The sequence below is a fragment of the Montipora capricornis genome, chromosome 3, assembly GCF_036669925.1.
Source record: "Montipora capricornis isolate CH-2021 chromosome 3, ASM3666992v2, whole genome shotgun sequence".
Classification (NCBI taxonomy): Eukaryota; Metazoa; Cnidaria; class Anthozoa; order Scleractinia; family Acroporidae; genus Montipora; species Montipora capricornis.
Window position 1 is genome coordinate 62,627,863 of NC_090885.1, and position 5,942 is coordinate 62,633,804.

The window sequence follows — 5,942 nt, forward strand, 5'->3', positions numbered from 1 at the left end:
TTGCATTCAAAGCACTAACAGGACAAAGCCCCAAAACCCACTCTCCTACTAGATGGTGGTCACAATTTGAAATTATCAAACAAGTCCATGATTTGTTTGGTGACATACCTGACTTTCTTGACACAGCTGATTTACCAGTAGTTACCAGGAGGAAGCTGATTGACATTTGTGGTCAACCACAGCAGCAGGCTCTTTTGAAAATAGAGCTTGCAGCCACAGTAGATGCAATGGAACCTTTGGTCAAGGCAACATACAATCTGGAAGGGGATGGACCCCTGGCATTACGAGTATATCAAGAACTAAGAACTGTGGAATCCAGCATAGCTAATGCCTATTACCCTAATATCACTGCCGTGTCCCGCTTGCTCTCACAAGGAAAACGTTCCCGTGCAACAGCAGTGGGTTAACTATGCTATGCAGTGTATACGCCCAGCATATCAATATTACCAAGACAAATTTATTCATGGTCCACTTCAGCCACTGGTCATGATTTTCAAATCATGTAGCCTTTTTGACCCAATCAAAGTGAAAGAGATGCAACCTGATGCTGCTGCTGTCAACACACTTCGCTGTGTTCCCTTTTTCGATACAGTCGATACAGTCGATATGTCATTCTACCTCTTCAGCATGAGCTTGCAGCTTATCAAGCTCTGACTGATGACGTTGCGGGAGAGATAAATGTGCCGTGGAATGGCGGAGTCAGTATACCGAAGAGAAATACCGAATTGGGCAAGTGCATGTACGGAGATGCTCTTGTTGCAACTATCATCAGCTGCATCTGAAAGGGCTTTTTCACTTCTCCAGAATTCCTTCAATAATCGTCAACAAGCAGAAGATTACATCGAAACGTCACTAATTTTGCAGTTCAACAACAAACTTTCCAGGGATAGTCAACTACTCTCTGTTCTTAGCCTCGTGGATGATTTCGAGGATTATGTATTTTTGGCTGTATTTATGAACTTGTATACGTTGTTGTTAATTGCAACATTTGTACGTTTTTGTCAGTGTTAACAGTTAACACCATGTTAAAAATATTGAAATTAATTTTAAAAAACCGTTTGGATAATGAGCATTATCCGGGCATTTTAGTGACGGTTTTTGGGGAGACCGAGCATTTTAGTGGGGAAACAAAAGCATAATGTACAAAAGCTTACTCTTTGACGGCAGGTACAAAACGCAGGTCACAGGGCACAAGGCACAGGTCACAGGTCATTATTTAACCTATACAGAAAGTATCCTAAACATTCATAAAAGCTAGCCTTAGGCCTAATTAGGCCTAAAGAAAAGTTTTTAGGCCTAAGGTTAGCTTTTACGAATGTTTAGGAATACTTTCTGTATAGAGAAAACAATGACCAGTGACCTGTGACCTGTGACATGTGACCTGTGACCTGTGACCTGTGACCTGCGTTTTGTACCTGCCGGCTCTGTGATGACCGCGAAATATCATGTAAATAGAACGGCACGTTCCCGCCGGACCAGACCGACCGGTCAAAGAGGACCATCCCTGGAGGTTCAAATATTCCGGTCGGACCGAACCGAAACGGATCTTTCCATTTGCCGTCAGCCCAAAATTTCCGGAAATTTTGGCTTAAAGATAGAAAGCGCCCTTCCTTACCATTTGCTAAATTTTCCATTTTCCAGTCTCTCGTCAGCCGAAAGCAATTGCAAATGATAAGCGCCATGATGTTGGGCTGGCCGGGTTTGCTGATTTTGGAAAAACTGTTACCATTATTCACCGGTCATCCCAACCGGTTTATTCTGACAAAAAACTGGAAGTCCAAACACGTTTCTCCCCTAACCGTTTTCTCGTCTGCAGCTTGGGATTCTACGGAATCTTTACTCGACATCTATCACTATAACAATGACAAAATGTATGATATTTACAATAGTGCTAATCATCAACGTTTATCTGACTGAAATCCCACACAAGTACGCATTGCGGACCTATTTTTCTTTTAAGGAGTTAACGTTTGTATCGGCGTCTTTTTAACAAGAACTCAATTTAAAACGTAACCACACTAAGCAATGATCAACAACCACATGTGCTCAGCGAAAAAGCCAAAAACCTGCGCAGCAGCCTTAAAGATAAAGCCATCAACGCTACCTATAAGTCCAGGTAACAACTGAGCAGACTTTTTGGAAGCATCTTTCAACAAATTGGTAGTACAATGTTAAAGTATCACGTAGGGAGTTCCAAATATTAAAAGCAAAGTATCGAAAGGAGTTAAGACCATTGGTAGTAGTAACAGGTTTACATGGCAATAAAATAATAGTTCTTCTAAAAACGTATTCGGACTGACGCAAAGTAATCATGTCTTTAAGATACTTAGGAAAACTGTCATAGTTCTAACATTTATAGATGGTGATTAGCATACATGTGTTCTTAATCCTTTAGTTACACAGATTTGTTCCTATTACAATGAAACGGACCAAGAAAAACACTTAATTAAAGGCGAGGAAGTCTCAAGAAGCCATGGAGGCTTATAATAAGGAGGACTCGGGGACAAGAGAGACAAAGAAAATACAAAAAAGCGATTAAAAACGTTGGGAGTAATGTTATGAAACTAATATGATGTACGGATAGTGTTGATCATATTTCACATTTTCAGTACCATGGAATGGTTGTATTTCAATATTGGATCAGGTCTCTCATTTATTAGTTATTTTGTGTTCTCCTTTTTTCTTTGCTGAACGGTCTTATGATATCTTTTGCGCTTATTTTCTTTTTTATCTGGTGCCTCACCACGTAATTGTCCCAATAGACCTTATTCAGGATGGCCGCCATGTTGGATTTGCTATTATCATGCAAATTAGCTACACACTTCTTAGGGGGCAAACAACACAAGTTCGAGAGGTTATAACGAACACCTTAGCCACACAGATGATTTGTTTCACGTTCATTGAATGTTTATCACCTAAGCAGTAAAATACAATCATTACACAAGTTACTTCGACGTTTTTTTAGTGAAAAATGAGCAGATAACGAAGTAGAAAGTCAAAATGTCAAAGGCAATCAAAAGATAAAAAAAAATTATAAAAGGTACTTAATTCTAAATACTAAAATGGACTTTTTGCAATGTTATTTCAATATTTCGTTGAGCCGATTTTCCGCAATTTGCTTTTTTTTCAATGTTTGCCCCCAGCATAACGCATGGCTAATTTGCATGACAACATGAAAACCAACATGGCGGCTATCGTGAATAAGGCCTATTGCTAAAGAAAATTAAACTCACGCTCTTTTTTTGATGGTGAAACTCTTCAAAATCATTGTTGAACCATTTGGTTCATTTGTGCAACTAAATTATCTTGTGGTTGGGCAGCCATTCCTATATGACTATTTAAGTTTTAATGATTCATTTCATATACCATTTCATCATTATTTAAGTTTTCTCCAGTATAGGTCGCTTCGCTTACAAAGCAGTGCGGTCATATTTCCTGTCTCAAGTTGGGTGGTCCTCCTCAAGTAGTATAGGGTGGGTTAGCAATTTGATCAGTTTTGAACAATTTTTTGACCCGCCGAACGCTCGTGAGGCGGGTCCCTGAAAGATTGTTCAAAACTGACAAAATTCTGACCTACCTTGTACTACTCAGATCGTTTATACGCGAGATCAAATGACTGTAAATAAAAAAGCTCAAGGTACACCACGTACTTACTTTCTCGATGTGCAAGGAAAGAATAAAGGGTACTATAGTTCAGTATAGTTCGATCACACAACCGACAAATAACTTATTACACCCAGCAATCTACTTACTATTATTCAACACCAGTTGCAGTGTTCCTCTTTACAACCTTTTAAACAGGGATAATGAATCCGGCTGCAAATAAATTAATGGATAAGCAATACTGGTGGCCGGATCATTTGGGTGCATTATTCGCAACTGATCAGGAGTGGCAGTGATCACTTCAGAAAACAAGTGCGAAGGAATTCTGACACAGTAACTACCTTGACCCAAAGTAAAGAGAAAACAACAGAAACTCAAAAGTCATCAGTACTGGTTTATCACACATAAATTACTTATTCGTGTTGTTAAGAAATGAGTAGCATTGAGCAACTTACCAAATGGATGCTAATCAAAGCGAGGTCCTCGACGGCAAGAAATGACTGCAAAATTGTATGATTGATTGTGGTTAACATGCATTATGGAAAACTTTTAACTTTCATTTACGCCTAGTATGCAATTCAAAAAGAGTAGAAATGGAGCGGAAAGCTGAAAATTTCTCAAGAGAACTAACAAATGGAGCAGGAAGAAGGAGAAGAAGTCATTTCACATTGGAGCAAACTACGCAACTGATCAGTGAAGCAGTTCAAGTTGAACTCGGATCGAGATAAAAAATTACCGTTCCATTGCTCCAACAACTCAAGTAATGGTTTCGTTCGGCGAGGTTCAAAGTTTTAATGAGAACGCATGCATACGAGGATCTGGTCTTGCTTCACTCTAAGTAAGACTTTAAAGAGAGCAGACATTAAGGGTATGTTATGGTTATTAAAACTGATTGAATGCATTCTTAATCGTCATTTGCTTTGTGCGGATCCCCTCCATTTTGAATCTAAGCGTATTCAGAAAAAAAATAAAACCTCTGTTCAGGAACAAGTCAAGATGCCTCATTTACTTTCTCGATGTGTAAGGAAAGAATGGAGGGCATTATATAGTTCCATCACACAAGAAACAAATTATTCATTACACCCCTCAAGCTACTGAAATAATTACCTTGCAATGTTCCTCGAGTCGTTACAAGCTCTTAAGCAGAAATAATGAATTGATGGATAAGCAACATTGGTTAATTGTTTGCGTGTCAGTGCGTACGTAATTCACAACCAGCAGAACCTTCTGAATAAATGCAAACAAATAGATAAAAAAGCCTGATGTGTACTGACATAGTTGTGACGGTATTGAGTGTCACACCACAACCCCGCTTGTGATTATCATGTGATTATTTAGTGATCTCTTGAGCTGTAACACGACACCAGAAAAAAGTGTAGTCTGAGCCATATAGATATAGTTGTGTTCATTAACAGGATAATTTTCTGCCCAAATGTGAAGTGCGTCAGATGGATAATTGTCAGCTAATGGGGATATTGAAGTTTAGATCCTCCTCTGTTTGTGAACCAGTTTAAACGTTCTGTGAAGTGCTGATCATCTTTTTATCTCATTAGGCCATCCCCTTTTTTTTCTCCGTTTAGCGTCGTCCGACTGACGCCAATTTTTGCCATTTTCAAAAAATATATAAAAAGAGGTAACGACGTTTTTAAACCATTTTTATGTCGCATAGGAGTTTCGGTGGTGGATCCTTTTTCCCACACAGTCTTCATTTTGCAACAATATCCACCAACTCTTCCGCCATATTGATTTTGGGTTCACGTTTTGTTGTTTTCCTGGCTCCACAGCTATGATGCTGGGGTACCAGGCCCCCGATTCCGAGACTGCTTATGATTTTTCTTTTTTTAGGTTTTTTTTTTCTTTTTTCAATCCGACCGACCGACGCAATATCGGGAAACGCATTCGACGCTAAACGAAAGGAAAAGGATGTCCTTATCTCGGTTAGTTCTATCATTGTGAACACCTGCCATGGGTGGCACAAATTGTAAGATTAACAAATCGAAAGTGGTTCAGCGTTGTCTGTACGTACTCTTATCGACAAAGATATTCGTCATCACAGTGGTCAAAATTTGTTGTGTGCGCCTCGTGAGTCCACAACATTTTGACCACTGTGATGACGAATATCTTTGTCCGTAAGAGTACAGACAACGCTGAACCACTTTCGATTTGGTTTTTACCACAATATTCAACGCCAAAGGAAGTTTTTATTTCAGAGCGTGACCAAAATCATGACACGGAGAAAGAACAAACGGTGTCTATAACTTTCTCGCAATATGATTGGTTTATTTCCCAAAATGGGCGTTCCTGATTGGCTCTTACATTGCGTGACAAATTGACGCGCG

At 39.3% G+C, this 5,942-nt stretch overlaps 1 protein-coding gene across 1 annotated transcript in view; it reads right to left on the minus strand.

Annotated features, from left to right (window-relative positions):
* The window catches only part of LOC138040694 (tetratricopeptide repeat protein 28-like), a 22,621-nt gene extending 17,747 nt beyond the window's left edge, over window positions 1-4,874 (minus strand). The window contains exons 1-2 of the mRNA XM_068886375.1: window positions 4,711-4,874; window positions 4,059-4,103 (exon numbers count right to left, since the gene is read on the minus strand). The gene's annotated coding sequence lies outside the window, so the exon portion shown is untranslated. The remainder of the gene's footprint in view (window positions 1-4,058; window positions 4,104-4,710) is intronic.
* Between the last annotated feature and the right edge of the window lie 1,068 nt (window positions 4,875-5,942).